The sequence below is a fragment of the Pseudophryne corroboree genome, chromosome 8 (genome assembly GCF_028390025.1).
Source record: "Pseudophryne corroboree isolate aPseCor3 chromosome 8, aPseCor3.hap2, whole genome shotgun sequence".
Taxonomy (NCBI): domain Eukaryota; kingdom Metazoa; phylum Chordata; class Amphibia; order Anura; family Myobatrachidae; genus Pseudophryne; species Pseudophryne corroboree.
Genome location: NC_086451.1, coordinates 49342592 through 49360193, shown reverse-complemented (window position 1 = coordinate 49360193; position 17602 = coordinate 49342592). Strand labels below are relative to the sequence as shown.

Genomic DNA, 17602 nt, shown 5'->3' with positions numbered 1-17602 from the left:
TTAGGGTTATGCTGCAGTAGGGGAGGGTTAGGGTTGTACTGCGGCTTATAGGTTATGGTCATGTTCTAGGGAGAGGGTTAGGGTTATACTGCGGGGTGTAGGTTAGGGTCAGGCACCTGGGAGAGGGTTTGGCTGTGGGAGGGGATGGTTGGGGTTATACTATGGGGTGTAGGTTAGGGTCAGGTTCTAGGGAGAGGGTTAGGCTGCGGGGTGTAGGTTATAGTCAGGCACTAGGGAGAGGGTTAGGCTGCAGGAGGGGAGGGTTAGGGTTTTACTTCTGGGTGTAGGTTAAGATCAGTCACCTGGGAGAGGGTTAGGCTGTGGGAGGGGAGGGTTGGGGTTATACAGCCGGGTGTAGGTTAGGGTTAGGCTTTGGGAGGGTTAGGGTTATACTGCGGGGTGTAGGTTAGGGTTAGGCTTTGGGAGGGTTAGGGTTATACTGTGGGGTGTAGGTTAGAGTCAGGCACCTGGGATAGGGTTAGGCTGCGGGAGGGGAGGGTTGGGGTTATACTGCGGGCTATAGGTTAGGGTTAGGCACCTGGGAGAGGGTTAGGCTACAGGAGGGGAGGGTTAGGGTTATACTGCGGGGTGTAGGTTAGAGTCAGGCACCTGGGATAGGGTTAGGCTGCGGGAGGGGAGGGTTGGGGTTATACTGCGGGCTATAGGTTAGGGTTAGGCACTAGGGAGAGGGTTAGGTTTAGACTGCATGAGGGGAGGGTTATACTGCGGGGTGTAGGTTAGGGTCAGGTACTAGGGAGAGGGGTAGGGTTATACTTCGGGTTGTAGGTTAGGGTCAGGTACTAGGGAGAGGGTTAGGTTTAGGCTGCAGGAGGGAAAGGTTAGGGTTATACTGCAGGGTGTAGGTTAGGGTTAGGCAATAGGGAGAGGGTTAGGCTGCGGGATGGGAGGGTTAGGGTTAGGCTGCAGGAGGGGAGGGTTAGGGTTATACTGCTGGGTGTAGGTTAGGGTCAGGCACCTGGGAGAGGGTTAGGCTGCGGGAGGGGAGGGTTGGGGTTATACTGCGGTGTGTAGGTTAGGGTTAGGCTTTGGGAGGGGAGGGTTAGGGTTATACTGTGGGGTGTAGGTTAGGGTGAGGCACCTGGGAGAGGGTTAGGCTGTGGGAGGGGAGGGTTGGAGTTATAACAAATTAACATCCATCCATGACCTCTTCATATCCAACAACATCAATCTGCTGGCTATAAGAGAAACCTGGCTCACACAATCTGACACAGCCTCCCCTGCAGCACTGGCACATGGTGGTCTACACTTTACACACACATCCAGGCCCTGTAACCATAAAGGAGGAGGAGTTGGACTTTTACTTTCCCAATCTTTTGCATACACTGTTCTACCACAGGTTCCATCACTCACATTTACATCATTTGAAGTACATTCCATTAGGGTTTACTCTCCTTTGGGCATCCAAAACAATTTTTGGAAGAATTTTCTGCCTGGCTTCCTCACTTCCTATCCTCTGACATCTCCACCATTATCATGGGTGATTTCAATATTGCTATTGATTGTCCAAAATCTGCTGCTCACACCTCCAAACTACTCTCTCTAACCTCCTCTCTTGGCCTCTCCCAATGGACTGACTCCTCTACTCATCAGGAGGGCCACTGCCTTGATCTAGTATTCACCAGACTATGCTCCATCTCTGAGCTCACTAACACTCCTTTCCCCCTCTCAGATCTCAACCTTATCACCTACATGCTCTCCTCTACCCGTCTATACCCCATGATCATGAAGTGGACCCCAGCATCCTCTACAGACTAGGAGAAAAGGATTTACCAGTAGGTATTAAAATCCTGTTTTTTAAATTACATGAATTAATGTTATATGTGATGTATTATACAGTACTGTGATTTTTATTAAAATGCTATTTTAAATTTACAATTTGATTTAAGTAATATTCTTTCCTTGAGCACAGCCTCCAGTGACTTCCTTCTATCCTTGGTTGCAGCTTAGCAAGGCATCTCATCCCTAGCGCTCGAATCCATCTGGATAGATGTTTTTTTGCATTTATAATGCGGGGTGTAGGTTAGGGTCAGGCACTAGGGAGAGGGTTAGGGTTAGGCTGTGGGAGGAGAGAGTTAGTGTTATACTGCGGTGTGTAGGTTAGGGTCAGGCACTAGGGAGAGGATTAGGGTTAGGCTGCAGGAGGGGAGGGTTAGGGTTATACTGCGAGGTGTAGGTTAGGGTCAGGTACCAGGGAGAGGGTTAGGGTTAGGCTGCGGGAGGGGAGGGGGAGGGTTATACTGCGAGGTGTAGGTTAGGGTTAGGTACTAGGGAGAGTGTTATGGTTAGGCTGTGGGAGGGGGAGGTTAGGGTTATACTGCGGGGTGTATGTTAGGGTCAGGCACTAGGGAGAGGGTTAGGGTTATACTGCGGGGTGTATGTTAGGGTCAGGCACTAGGGAGAGGGTTAGGGTTATACTGCGAGGTGTAGGTTAGGGTCAGGTACCAGGGAGAGGGTTAGGGTTAGGTTGCGGGAGGGGAGGGTGAGGGTTATACTGCGGTGTAGGTAAGGGTTAGGTACTTGGGAGAGTGTTATGGTTAGGCTGTGGGAGGGGAAGGTTAGGGTTATACTGCGGGGTGTAGGTTAGGGTCAGGCACTAGGGAGAGGGTTAGGGTTAGGCTGCGGGAGGGGAGGGTTAGGGTTATACTGCGAGGTGTAGGTTAGGGTTAGGTACTAGGGAGAGTGTTATGGTTAGGCTGTGGGAGGGGAAGGTTAGGGTTATACTGCAGGGGTGTAGGTTAGGGTCAGGTACTATTATTATTACATTTCTCTAACGTCCTAGAGGATGCTGGGGACTACATAAGGACCATGGGGAATAGACGGGCTCCACAGGAGATAGGGCACTTTAAGAAAGCTTTGGATTCTGGGTGTGCACTGGCTCCTCCCTCTATGTCCCTCCTCCAGACCTCAGTTTTACACTGTGCCCAGAGGATGAAGGGCGCGCTGCAGGGAGCTCTCTTAAGTTCTTTGCTACAGAAAGCATTTTTGTTTGGATTTTTACTTTTTCACAGGGAGCACTGCTGGCAACAGGCTCCCTGCATCGAGGGACTGAGGAGAGAGGGGCAGACCTACTTAACTGATAGGATCTGCTGCCTCGGCTACTGAACACCATTAGCTTCAGAGGGGGTGAACACAGGTTCGTCCTGGGCGTCCACCCCCGGAGCCGCGCCGCCGTTCTCCTCACAGAGCCAGAAGAGAAGAAGCAAGAAGACGGCTCAGGCGGCAGAAGCCTTCAGCTTCACAGAGGTAACGCACAGCACTGCAGCTGTGCGTCATTGCTCCACATCACCTCACACACTCCGGTCACTGTATGGGTGCAGGGCGCAGGGGGGGGGGGCGCCCTGGGCAGCAATAGTAAAACCTCTTGGATGGCAAATAGGCATATACATGTACAGCTGGGCACTGTACATGTATATAATTGAGCCCCCTGCCATTTTTCACGATTTTGAGTGGGATAGAAGCCCGCCGCCGAGGGGGCGGGGCTTCTCCCTCAGCACTCACCAGCGCCATTTCTCTCTCCACAGAACATTGAGAGGAAGCTCCCCGGACTCTCCCCTGCTTACACACGGTGATGGGGGTTTAAAAAGAGAGGGGGGGCACATAATTGGCGGATACAGTATAATACAGCGCTGCTGGGGAAAAGCATTCTGTGTTGGTCTCCAGGTTGTTGCGCTGGGGTGTGTGCTGGCATACTCTCTCTCTGTCTCTCCTAAGGGCCTCTCTGGGGATACTGTCTTCAGAAAAGTTTCCCTGGGTGTGTGCGGTGTGTCTGTACGTGTGTGTCGACATGTTTGATGAGAAAGGCTTGCTTAATGTGGAGGGGGAGTGCTTGAATGTCAGGTCGCCGTCGGCAACGCCGACACCGGACTGGATGGATATGCTAAATGTCTTGAATGCAAATGTAAATCTTCTGCATAAAAGATTAGACAAGGCTGAAGCTAGGGATCAGTCAGGTAGCCAGTCCGTGCCTGTCCCTGTGGCGCCAGGACCTTCAGGGTCTCAAAAGCGCCCCATATCCCAGGTCACTGACACAGATACCGACACAGATACTGACTCTAGTGTCGACTATGAGGATGCAAAATTACAGCCGAAGGTGGCAAAAGGTATTAGGTACATGATTATTGCCATAAAAGAGGTTTTGCATATCACTGAGGAACCCCCTGTCCCTGACACGAGGGTTCACATGTATAAAGGGAAAAGGCCTGAGGTCACGTTTCCGTCCTCATTTGAGCTAAGCGAATTATGCGAAAAGGCTTGGGAATCTCCGGATCGGAGACTACAGGTTCCCAAAAGGATTCTCATGGCGTATCCTTTTCCACAGAAGGATCGGATACGATGGGAATCTGCACCTAAAGTAGACAAGGCGCTGACACGCTTATCCAAGAAGGTGGCACTGCCTTCTCCGGATACTGCTTCCCTCAAGGATCCTGCTGATCGCAAGCAGGAAATTACCCTGAAGCACATTTACACACATTCAGGAACTATAGTTAGGCCGGCCATGGTGTCGGCCTGGGTTTGTAGTGCTGTAGTGGCATGGGCAGACTCCTTATCTACGGAGATTGACACCTTAGATAGGGATACCATCCTAATGACCATGGAGCATATCAGAGATGCTGCCTTGTATATGAGGGATGCTCAGAGAGACATTTGTTTACTAAGCTCTAGAATAAACGCTATGTCTATTTCTGCTAGGCGGCTCTTGTGGACCCGACAGTGGACGAGAGACGCCGACTCGAAGCGGCATATGGAGTCATTGCCGTACAAGGGGGAGGAGTTGTTTGGAGAAGGCCTCTCGGACCTAGTGTCTACTGCTACGGCCGGTAAATCGAATTTTTTACCTTATGTTCCCCCGCAGCATTCTAAGAAGGTACCACATTATCAAATGCAGTCCTTTCGTTCCAATAAAAACAAGAAGGTACGAGGATCGTCCTTCGTTGCCAGAGGTAAAGGCAAGGGAAAAAGGCTGCACTCAGCTAGTTCCCAGGAGCAGAAGTCCTACCCTACTTCCGCAAAGTCCACAGCATGACGCTGGGGCTTTCCGGGGGGGGGGGGGGGTCAGATCAAGTGGGGGCACGTCTTCGTCTTTTCAGCCACGTCTGGGTTCAATCACAGGTGGATCCCTGGGCAATAGAGATTGTTTCCCAGGGATACAGACTGGAATTCGAAGACATGCCCCCTCGCCGGTTTTTCAAATTGGCTCTGCCAGCTTCCCTGTCAGAGAGCGAGCTAGTGTTAGCGGCAATTCACAAATTGTACATTCAACAGGTGATAGTCAAGGTTCCTCATCTCCAGCAAGGAGAGGGTTATTATTCATCCCTGTTTGTGGTACCGAAACCGGACGGTTCGGTCAGACACATTCTAAATCTAAAATCCCTGAACCTGTACTTGAAGAGGTTCAAGTTCAAGATGGAATCGCTCAGAATGGTCATCGCCAGCCTGGAGGGAGGGGATTGGATGGTGTCCCTGGACATAAAGGATGCGTACCTTCATGTTCCGATTTTCCCCCCTCACCAGGCGTTTCTGAGATTTGCAGTACAGGATTGTCACTACCAATTTCAGACGTTGCCGTTTGGTCTTTCCACGGCCCTGAGAATTTTCACCAAGGTAATGGCGGAAATGATGGTGCTCCTGCGCAAGCAGGGAGTCACAATTATACCTTACTTGGACGATCTCCTTATAAAGGCGAGATCTCGGGAGAAGTTGCTGGACAGCGTGTCTCTGTCCGTGAAGACGTTGCAGAGGCACGGTTGGATTCTCAATTTACCGAAATCCCAGCTAGTACCTGCAACGCGTCTGGCCTTTTTGGGCCTGATTCTAGACACAGACCAAAAAAGAGTTTCTCTAATGTCCTAGTGGACGCTGGGGACTCCGTAAGGACCATGGGAATAGACGGGCTCCGCAGGAGACATGGCACTTTAAGAAAGAATTTGGATACTGGTGTGCACTGGCTCCTCCCTCTATGTCCCTCCTCCAGACCTCAGTTAGAATCTGTGCCCGGACGAGCTGGGTGCTACTTAGTGAGCTCTCCTGAGCTTGCTATAAGAAAGTATTTTGTTAGGTTTTTTTATTTTCAGGGAGATCTGCTGGCAACAGACTCCCTGCATCGTGGGACTGAGGGGAGAGAAGCAACCCTACTCTTTGCAGATAGGTCTTGCTTCTTAGGCTACTGGACACCATTAGCTCTAGAGGGATCGTACACAGGATCTCACCCTTTGTTGTCCGATCCCGGAGCTGCACGCTGTCCCCCTCGCAGAGCCGGAAGACAGAAGCCGGTGACAGAAGCAAGAAGACTTAAAAATTGGCGGCAGAAGACTCCAGTCTTCAAACTGAGGTAGCGCACAGCACTGCAGCTGTGCGCCATTGCTCCCACACTAAACCCACATACTCCGATCACTGTAGGGTGCAGGGCGCAGGGGGGGCGCCCTGGGCAGCAATTAGAGACCTCTTGGCAAAAAGTGAGCATATATACAGTTGGGCACTGTATATATGCATGAGCCCCCGCCATTATTTTACACAAAATCGCGGGACAGAAGCCCGCCGCTGAGCGGGCGGGGCTTCTTCCTCAGCACTCACCAGCGCCATTTTCTCTCCACAGCTCCGCTGAGAGGAAGCTCCCCAGGCTCTCCCCTGCAGATTCACGGTAGAAGAGGGTAAAAAGAGAGGGGGGGTACACATAAATTAGGCGCAAAAAACATATATACAGCAGCTACTGGGTTAACACTAAGTTACTGTGTGATTCCTGGGACATATAGCGCTGGGGTGTGTGCTGGCATACGCTCTCTCTGTCTCTCCAAAGGGCCTTGTGGGGCAACTGTCTTCAAAAAGAGTATCCCCTGTGTGTGTGGTGTGTCGGTACGAGTGTGTCGACATGTCTGACGAGGAAGGCTGTGTGGAAACAGAGCGGGAGCTGTTAAATGAGGTGTCTCCGCCGACACCTGATTGGATGGATATGTGGAAGATTTTAAATGAAAATGTTAATTCCTTACATAAAAGGTTGGATAAAGCTGAAACCTTAGGACAGTCGGGGTCGCAGCCCATGCCTGATCCTATGTCTCAGAGACTGTCAGGGTCTCAAAAGCGCACACTATCCCAAATTGTTGACAGAGATACCGACACGGATTCTGACTCCAGTGTCGATTGCGATGATGCAAAATTACAGCCTAAAATGGCTAAAGCCATCCGTTATATGATTATAGCAATGAAGGATGTGTTGCACATCACAGAGGAAACCCCAGTCCCAGACAAGAGGGTTCATATGTAAGGGGAAAAAAGGCAGGTGGTGACCTTTCTCCCTTCACATGAGCTAAATCAGTTATGTGAAAAGGCTTGGGAATCTCCAGATAAAAGACTGCAGATTTCCAAACAGATGCTTATGGCGTATCCTTTCCCGCCAATGGACAGGTTACGCTGGGAATCCTCCCCTAGGGTGGACAAAGCTCTAACACGCTTATCCAAGAGGGTAGCCCTGCCGTCACAGGATACGGCCACCCTAAAAGATGCTGCAGATAGAAAGCAAGAAGGTACCCTGAAGTCCATTTATACACATTCAGGTACCTTACTAAGGCCGGCAATTGCGTCGGCCTGGGTGTGTAGTGCTGTAGCAGCATGGACGGATACCTTATCTGAGGAACTCGATACCTTGGACAAGGATACTATACTATTGACCCTGGGGCATATAAAAGACGCTGTCCTATATATGAGAGATGCTCAAAGAGACATTAGCCTTCTGGGCTCTAGAATAAATGCAATGTCGATTTCTGCCAGAAGGGTCCTGTGGACTCGGCAGTGGACAGGCGATGTCGACTCAAAAAGGCACATGGAGGTTTTACCTTACAAGGGTGAGGAGTTGTTTGGGGAGGGTCTATCGGATCTGGTCTCCACAGCTACGGCTGGAATGTCAAATTTTTTGCCATATGTTCCCTCACAACCTAAGAAAGCACCTTATTACCAAATGCAGTTCTTTCGTTCACAAAAAGGCAAGAAAGTCCGAGGTGCGTCCTTTCTTGCCAGAGGCAGGGGCAGAGGAAAGAAGCTGCACAACACAGCTAGTTCCCAGGAACAGAAGTCCTCCCCGGCTTCCACTAAATCCACCGCATGACGCTGGGGCTCCACAGGCAGAGCCAGGCCTGGTGGGGGCACGTCTCCAAAATTTCAGCCACAAGTGGGTTCACTCCCAGGTGGACCCCTGGGCAATAGAGATTGTGTCACAGGGATACAAGCTGGAATTCGAGGAGATGCCCCCTCACCGATACCTAAAATCGGCCCTGCCAGCTTCCCCCTTAGAGAGGGAAATAGTGTTAGCTGCAATTCACAAATTGTATCTTCAGCAGGTGGTGGTCAAGGTTCCCCTCCTTCAACAAGGAAAGGGTTATTATTCGACCATGTCTGTGGTACCGAAACCGGACGGTTCGGTCAGACCCATATTGAATTTAAAATCCCTGAACATATACCTGAAAAGGTTCAAGTTCAAGATGGAATCGCTCAGAGCGGTCATCGCAAGCCTGGAAGGGGGGGGATTTTATGGTGTCTCTGGACATAAAGGATGCATACCTGCATGTCCCCATTTATCCACCTCATCAGGCGTACCTCAGATTTGTGGTACAAGATTGTAATTACCAATTTCAGACGTTGCCGTTTGGTCTCTCCACGGCACCGAGAATATTTACCAAGGTAATGGCGGAGATGATGGTAATCCTGCGAAAGCAAGGAGTCACAATTATCCCATACTTGGACGATCTCCTCATAAAGGCGAGGTCCAGAGAGCAGTTGATGATCAGCGTAACATGCTCTCGGGAAGTGTTACAACAACACGGCTGGATTCTGAATATTCCAAAGTCGCAGTTGATCCCTACGACTCGTCTGCCCTTCCTGGGCATGATTCTGGACACAGACCAAAAGAGAGTTTATCTCATAGAAACATAGAATTTGTCGGCAGATAAGAACCACTTGGCCCATCTAGTCTGCCCCTTTTTTTTTTTTTTTTTAATATTATTCTTATCTCTAACCTTATTTGATCCTTATTTCTTTGTAAGGATATCCTTATGTCTATCCCATGCATGTTTAAATTGCTCTACTGTCTTAGCCTCTACCACCTCTGATGGGAGGCTATTCCACTTGTCCACTACCCTTTCTGTGAGGGAGAAGGCTCAGGAGCTCATGACAATGGTCAGAGACCTTTTAAAACAACAGCAGGTGTAGGTGTATCACTGCACGCGAGTCCTGGGAAAGATGGTGGCTTCATACGAGGCCATTCCCTTCGGCACGTTCCATGCGAGGACCTTTCAATGGGATCTGTTGGACAAGTGGTCCGGATCACATCTACAGATGCATCGGCTGATCACCCTATCCCACAGGGCCAGGGTGTCTCTCCTGTGGTGGCTGCAGAGTGCTCACCTTCTCGAGGGCCGCAGATTCGGCATTCAGGACTGGGTCCTGGTGACCACGGATGCAAGCCTCCGAGGGTGGGGGACAGTCACACAGGGAAGAAAGTTTAAAGGTCTGTGGTCAAGTCAGGAGAGTTGCCTTCACATCAATATCCTGGAACTAAGGGCTATATACAACGCCCTGCGTCAAGCGGAAACCCTGCTTCGCGACCATTCGGTGCTGATTCAGTCAGACAACATCACCGCAGTGGTTCATGTAAACCGCCAAGGCGGCACAAGGAGCAGGGTGGCGATGGCGGAAGCCACCAGAATTCTTCGCTGGGCGGAGGATCACGTAAGAGCACTGTCAGCAGTGTTCATCCCGGGAGTGGACAACTGGGAAGCATACTTCCTCAGCAGGCACGACCTCCACCCGGGAGAGTGGGGACTTCATCAAGAAGTCTTCACGCAGATTGCAAGTTGGTGGGAACTGCCACAGGTGGACATGATGGCATCCCGCCTCAACAAAAAGCTACAGTGGTATTGCGCCAGGTCAAGAGACCCTCAGGCGATAGCTGTAGACACACTAGTGACACCGTGGGTGTTCCAGTCGGTTTATGTATTCCCTCCTCTTCCTCTCATACCCAAGGTGCTGAGAATCATAAGAAAAAGAGGAGTGAGAACAATACTCATTGTTCCGGATTGGCCAAGAAGAACTTTGTATCCAGATCTGCAAGAGATGCTCACAGAGGACCCATGGCCTCTGCCTCTAAGACAGAACTTGTTGCAACAGGGGCCCTGTCTGTTCCAAGACTTACCGCGGCTGCGTTTGACAGCATGGCGGTTGAACGCCGGATCCTAGCAGAAAAAGGCATTCCGGATGAGGTCATTCCTACGCTGATAAAGGCTAGGAAGGACGTGACAGCTAAACATTATCACCGTATATGGCGAAAATATGTTTCTTGGTGTGAGTGTCTTTGGGCCTGAAATTGGATTCCATTAAGGTCCAGATTTCGGCCCTGTCTATTTTCTTTCAAAAAAGAACTGGCTTCTCTGCCTGAAGTTCAGACATTTGTAAAGGGAGTGCTGCATATTCAGCCACCTTTTGTGCCCCCAGTGGCACCTTGGGATCTTAACGTGGTGTTGAGTTTCCTGAAGTCACATTGGTTTGAACCACTTAAAACCGTGGAGTTAAAATATCTCACGCGGAAGGTGGTCATGCTATTAGCCTTGGCTTCGGCTAGGCGTGTGTCAGAATTTGCGGCTTTGTCACATAAAAGCCCCTATCTGGTTTTTCATATGGACAGAGCAGAATTGCGGACCTGTCCACAATTTCTGCCAAAGGTGGTGTCATCTTTTCATATGAACCAACCTATTGTGGTGCCTGTGGCTACTCGTGACTTAGAGGACTCCGAGTTACTAGATGTGGTCAGGGCTTTGAAGATTTATGTAGCCAGAACGGCTAGAGTCAGGAAAACTGAGTCGTTGTTTATCCTGTATGCATCCAACAAGCTGGGTGCTCCTGCTTCAAAGCAAACTATTGCTCGCTGGATCTGTAACACGATTCAGCAGGCTCATTCTGCGGCTGGATTGCCGCTGCCAAAATCAGTAAATGCCCATTCCACAAGGAAGGTGGGCTCTTCTTGGGCGGCTGCCCGAGGGGTCTCGGCATTACAGCTTTGCCTAGCAGCTACTTGGTCAGGTTCAAACACTTTTGCAAAGTTCTACAAGTTTGATACCCTGGCTGAGGAGGACCTTGTGGTTGCTCATTCGGTGCTGCAGAGTCATCCGCACTCTCCCTCCCGTTTGGGAGCTTTGGTATAATCCCCATGGTCCTTACGGAGTCCCCAGCATCCACTAGGACGTTAGAGAAGATAAGATTTTACTTACCGGTAAATCTATTTCTCGTAGTCCGTAGTGGATGCTGGGCGCCCGTCCCAAGTGCGGACTTCTTCTGCAATACTTGTATATAGTTATTGCGTACATAAGGGTTATGTTATAGTTGCATCAGGGTTGATCTGATGCGCCATTGTTGTTCATACTGTCAACTGGGTAAGTTTATCACAAGTTATACGGTGTGATTGGTGTGGCTGGTATGAGTCTTGCCCTGGATTCCAAAATCCTTTCCTTGTACTGTCAGCTCTTCCGGGCACAGTTTCTCTAACTGAGGTCTGGAGGAGGGACATAGAGGGAGGTGAGTGCACACCAGTATCCAAATTCTTTCTTAAAGTGCCCTGTCTCCTGCGGAGCCCGTCTATTCCCCATGGTACTTACGGAGTCCCCAGTATCCACTACGGACTACGAGAAATAGACTTACCGGTAAGTAAAATCTTATTTTTTCTTCCGGTGAGAAGGCTCATGAGCTCATAGCCCTGGTCAGGAACCTTTTAAAGCCAAAAAAGGTTTCTGTGCATCATTGCACAAAAGTTCTGGGGAAGATGGTGGCTTCATACGAGGCCATCCCCTTCGGCAGGTTCCATGCGAGGACCTTCCAATGGGACCTATTGGACAAATGGTCCGGGTCCCATCTACATATGCAGAAACGGATCACCCTGTCTCCCAGGGCCAGGGTATCTCTCCTGTGGTGGCTGCACAGTGCTCACCTCCTAGAGCAGCCTTTTTCAACCAGTGTGCCGTGGCACACTAGTGTGCCGTGACCAGTTGCAAGGTGTGCCGCGGAGTAGAGCAGCTTCCTGCACCTTCAGACTGAACTGTTGGCCCAGGCTCTTTTTAGAGGATCAGTCGTGCTCCAGCCGTAACCTATGCCTTGAAGATATGGCGGTGTGATATCATAGGTCACGGCCGCCGCGTCTCACCACCCAGCCAGCCCACCCACCTGCATACACATCTTCTAGTTCCCGCCTGCACCCACAGGTTTCCTTCGCCACCCACATCCGCACCTGCCTGACCGCCCCTGCTCAGTATTCGCAGCACTCTACTATGAACAACCCCCACCACTGAAGGACAGGGAGGAGGACAGCTGACCGGTAGGGGCTAATATTTGTTCTTTTATTTCTCCTGTGGGGAACAATAGGATTTATGTGGTGAGAATATGGATTTATGGGGGGAACAATGTGAATAATTCATGTGGGGAGAAATAGGATTTATGTGGGGAGAAATGTGATTAATTTATGTGTGAGCAACATGATTTATGTAGGGAGCAATGTGATTGATTTATGTGGGGAGCAATAGGATTTATGTAGGGAGCAATATGATTTATGTGGAGAGCAATGTGATTGTTTTTTCTGTGTAGGCAAATGTATGTGTGATTTTTTTTTTTACTGTGAGGGCCAATGTGTGGTTTTTGTTTTTTTACTGTAGGGAACTGATGGTGTGCCTTGGCAATTTTAAAATATTGGCCCTCATTCCGAGTTATTCGCTCGGTAAAAATCTTCGCATCGCATCGATTTTCCGCTTAATGCGCATGCGCAATGTCCGCACTGCGACTGCGCCAAGTAAATTTGCTATGCACTTAGGAATTTTACTCACGGCTTTTTCATCGTTCAGGCGATTGTAATGTGATTGACAGGAAATGGGCGTTACTGGGCGGAAACAGGCCGTTTTATGGGCGTGTGGGAAAAAACGCAACCGTTTCCGGAAAAAACGCAGGAGTGGCCGGAGAAACGGAGGAGTGTCTGGGCGAACGCTGAGTGTGTTTGTGACGTCAAACCAGGAACGACAAGCACTGAAATGATCGCAGATGCCGAGTAAGTCTGGAGCTACTCAGAAACTGCTACGAGGTGTGTAATCGCTATATTGCGAATACATCGTTCGCAATTTTAAGATGCTAAGAATAGATTCACTCCCAGTAGGCGGCAGCTTAGCATGAGCAAATCTGCTAAAATCCGCTTGCGAGCGACCAACTCGGAATGAGGGCCCTTGTTCGGTGTGCCGCGAGTAAAAAAGGGTTCAAAATCACTGTCCTAGAGGGTCGCAGGTTCGGCATTCAGGACTGGATCCTAGTGACCACGGACGCGAGCCTCCGAGGTTGGGGAGCTATCGCACTGGGAAGAAATTTCCAAGGTCTCTGGTCAAGCCTAGAGACTTGTCTCCACATCAATGTCCTGGAGTTAAGGGCCATTTACAACGCCCTACGCCAGGCGGAGGAATGGCTTCAGAACAAACCGGTTCTGATTCAGTCGGACAATGTCACGGCAGTGGCTCATGTAAACCGCCAAGGCGGCACAAGGAGCAGAGTGGCCATGGCAGAGGCGACCAGGATTCTGCGCTGGGCGGAAGGCCATGTAAGCGCACTATCAGCAGTGTTCATCCCGGGGGTGGACAACTGGGAGGCGGACTTCCTCAGCAGGCACGACCTGCATCCGGGGGAGTGTGGACTTCATCAAGAAGTCTTCACACAGATCGTGGATCGGTGGGGACTGCCTCAAACAGACATGATGGCGTTCCGTCTCAACAAAAAGATAAAGAGGTATTGCGCCAGGTCAAGAGACCCTCAGGCGGTAGCGGTAGACGCTCTGGTGACACCATGGGTGTTCAGATCGGTCTATGTGTTTCCTCCTCTGCCTCTCATACCCAAGGTGTTGAGAATAATAAGACTAAGAAGGGTCAGAACAATTCTCATTGTTCCAGATTGACCAAGGAGGACTTGGTATCCGGATCTGCAAGAGTTGCTCACAGAAGATCCGTGGCCTCTTCCTCTAAGGCAGGACCTGCTGCAGCAGGGGCCCTGTCTGTTCCAAGACTTACCGCGGCTGCGTTTGATGGCATGGCGGTTGAACGCCGGATCCTAGCTGAAAAAGGGATTCCGGAGGCAGTCATTCCTACCCTGATCAAGGCTAGGAAGGATGTGACATCGAAACATTATCACCGTATATGGCGGAAATATGTTTCTTGGTGTGAGGCCAGAGCTGCTCCTACGGAGGAGTTCCATTTGGGCCGTCTGCTTCACTTCCTTCAAACGGGAGTGAATTTGGGCCTAAAATTAGGGTCCATAAAGGTCCAAATTTCGGCCTTATCCATTTTCTTTCAAAGAGAATTGGCTTCTCTTCCTGAAGTACAGACTTTTGTGAAGGGCGTGCTGCATATTCAGCCTCCCTTTGTACCTCCGGTGGCGCCTTGGGATCTTAACGTGGTATTAAGTTTCCTCAAGTCACCTTGGTTTCAACCACTCAAAACAGTGGAGTTGAAATACCTCACTTGGAAAGTGGTCATGTTGTTGGCCTTAGCTTCTGCAAGGCGTGTTTCGGAGTTAGCGGCTTTATCATATAAAAGCCCATACCTGATCTTTCACGTGGATAGGGCAGAGTTGAGGACTCATCCTCAATTTCTGCCCAAGGTGGTCTCATCTTTTCATATGAACCAACCTATTGTCGTGCCTGTGGCTACACGGGACTTGGAGGACTCCGAGTCCCTGGATGTGGTCAGGGCTTTGAAGATTTATGTGACCAGAACAGCTAGGATCAGGAAGACTGAAGCCCTGTTTGTTCTTTATGCGGCCAACAAGGTTGGCGCTCCTGCTTCAAATCAGACAATTGCTCGCTGGATCTGTAACACGATTCAGCAGGTGCATTCTACGGCAGGATTGCCATTGCCTAAATCGGTAAAGGCCCATTCCACTAGGAAGGTGGGCTCTTCTTGGGCGGCTGCCCGAGGGGTCTCGGCACTACAACTGTGCCGAGCTGCTACTTGGTCGGGGTCAAACACCTTTGCAAAGTTCTATAAGTTTGATACCCTGGCTGAGGAGGACCTCCTGTTTGCTCAATCAGTGCTGCAGTGTCATCCGCACTCTCCCGCCCGTTTGGGAGCTTTGGTATAATCCCCATGGTCCTTACAGTGTCCCCAGCATGCTCTAGGACGTTAGAGAAAATAGGATTTTACTTACCGGTAAATCTATTTCTCGTAGTCCGTAGAGGATGCTGGGCGCCCGTCCCAAGTGCGGACTTCTTCTGCAAGACTTGTATATAGTTATTGCTTACATAAGGGTTATGTTATAGTTGGTCGGTCTTGAACCGAGGCTATGTTAATTGTTCATACTGTTAACTAGGTAGTTTATCTCAAGTTATACGGTGTGATTGGTGTGGCTGGTATGAATCTCGCCCTTAGATTACAAAAATCCTTTCCTCGTACTGTTCATATCCTCTGGGCACAGTTTCTCTAACTTAGGTCTGGAGGAGGGACATAGAGGGAGGAGCCAGTGCACACCCAGAATCCAAAGCTTTCTTAAAGTGCCCTATCTCCTGCGGAGCCCGTCTATTCCCCATGGTCCTTACGGAGTCCCCAGCATCCTCTACGGACTACGAGAAATAGATTTACCGGTAAGTAAAATCCTATTTTTATTTGTAAGGCGCCACATGTGTTTCACAGTGCTGTACAAAGGACAGTACAGGGAGACAAAACATAGCATTACAGTAAATAAATAACAGAAATAGAGTACAGGTAACATAGAGCACCACACATTCTCAAGACATAATACAGCTAAGATGTAAGTATTGAAGGAGTGATCATCGTACTACTAGAGGCTGGTGGCCATAGATGGAGATGAGCCTTTACTAGGGTAACGATGGTCTTTGAGTAGGGGAGAGCTGTGAGTGAAATGTGTCGAGATGAGGGCTTAGATAACAAGAGGAAAGAGAGCCCTGCTCTAAAGAGCTGACAATCTAGTGGGGAGGGGCGACAGACAGATGACAAGAGGTGCAGGCAAGCGGGAGTTAGCCTGATGGCAGTATGCAAGCAAAGCTGAGATATTCCTGTACTAGGGAGAGGGTTAGGGTAATACTGCGGGGTGTAGGTTAGGGTCAGGCACTTGGGAGAGGGTTAGGGTTATACTGCGGGGTGTAGGTTAGGGTTAGGCACTAGGGAGAGGGTTAGGGTTATACTGCGGGGTGTAGGTTAGGGTCAGGCACTAGGGAGAGGGTTAGGCTGCGGAGGGGAGGGTTAGGGTTATACTGCGGGGTGTAGGTTAGGGTCAGGCACTAGGGAGAGGGTTAGGGTTATACTGCGGGGTGTAGGTTAGGGTCAGGCACTAGGGAGAGGGTTAGGGTTATACTGCGGGGGGTAGGTTAGGGTCAGGCACTAGGAAGAGGGTTAGGGTTATACTGCGGGGTGTAGGTTAGGATCAGGTACTAGGGAGAGGATTAGGGTTATACTGCGGGGTGCAGGTTAGGATCAGGTACTAGGGAGAGGGTTAGGGTTATACTGAGGGGTGTAGGTCAGGGTCAGGTACCAGGTAGAGGATTATGCTGCAGGACAGGAAGGTTAGGGGGAGGACAAGGTAGGATTAGCTTACCTATGAAAGAGTCGGCATCCTGACTGTCTGATTCCTGTACCCAGCCCAATACAACACAATTGCTGTTAAACACTTTTTCTCCTTCATCCACTAGGGGCCACTGGAGTGTAGTTACAATGGGGAAATAGTAGGCAGTAAATGGGAGCTGGCACTTTAAAATTCTCACACTGTGGCTAGCTCCTCCCCTACTATCTCCCCTCCAAGCCAGTCTTAGTTAGTGCCCGAAATAAGCTGGTTCACTTGGGTTTAGCTGAAGAAATTTTTCTTTTTTCTTTATTATTTTCTTTTTCTTTCTTACACTCACAGACTGGCAGCTCTGCCACTGCCAGTCTGCACCGCGGAAGCTGCCGGCGGGGTCCCATCGCAGCTGCGTGCGGCTCGGGATGGGCCCCGGCTGAGGGAGACACTGAGCTCTCCTGAGTTGGCCGGACACCGCTGCGTGCGGCGCGTGTCGGGGCCACTCCATCCAGCAGAAGATTCCGGCAGCATGGCAGCGGTGAGTATAAGGGGCCGGACACCGCTGCGTGCGACGCGTGTCGGGGCCGCTCCACCAGCAGGCAGACACCGCTGCGTGTCGGGGCCGCTCTGTCGAGCAGTGTAACACCGCTAAGTGCGGCGTGTATCGGGACAGTGTGAGTACAATCTCTCCCCTCTCTCCCCCCCCCCCCCCCTCCTTCCATGATTTATTATTTTACACGGTCTGTTTTAACATTTGCATATGTGACCCCCTATACCGGAGCATATAAAGGGTGCATTTGGGGTTTTAGATGGGAGCTTCAGCCTGCTCTGTAAGCGGGCTCAGCGATCACCACTCCACGGCCGCAGTATACAGGCAGCCGGTTATGCAGAGCTTATTTTTACACAAAATAAAAAAGTTTGAATTGGGCGCCAATAGTGGAGGGGGCGGAGCTAACTCCCGCTCCGTTCGGCGCTAAGCACTCTCCGCTCCCCGGCCGCAGCATACAGGCGGCCGGGG

At 50.4% G+C, this 17602-nt stretch overlaps 1 protein-coding gene across 5 annotated transcripts in view; it reads left to right on the top strand.

Moving 5' to 3' along the window:
- The window catches only part of LOC134948397 (uncharacterized), a 245576-nt gene that overhangs the window by 98760 nt on the left and 129214 nt on the right, over positions 1-17602 (top strand). For 4 of the 5 annotated variants that reach the window (XM_063936338.1, XM_063936339.1, XM_063936342.1 and 1 more), the window contains one exon: positions 1691-1793. The exons of the other annotated variant lie outside the window; for it this stretch is intronic. The gene's annotated coding sequence lies outside the window, so the exon portion shown is untranslated. The remainder of the gene's footprint in view (positions 1-1690; positions 1794-17602) is intronic. 5 annotated transcript variants of the gene reach the window in all.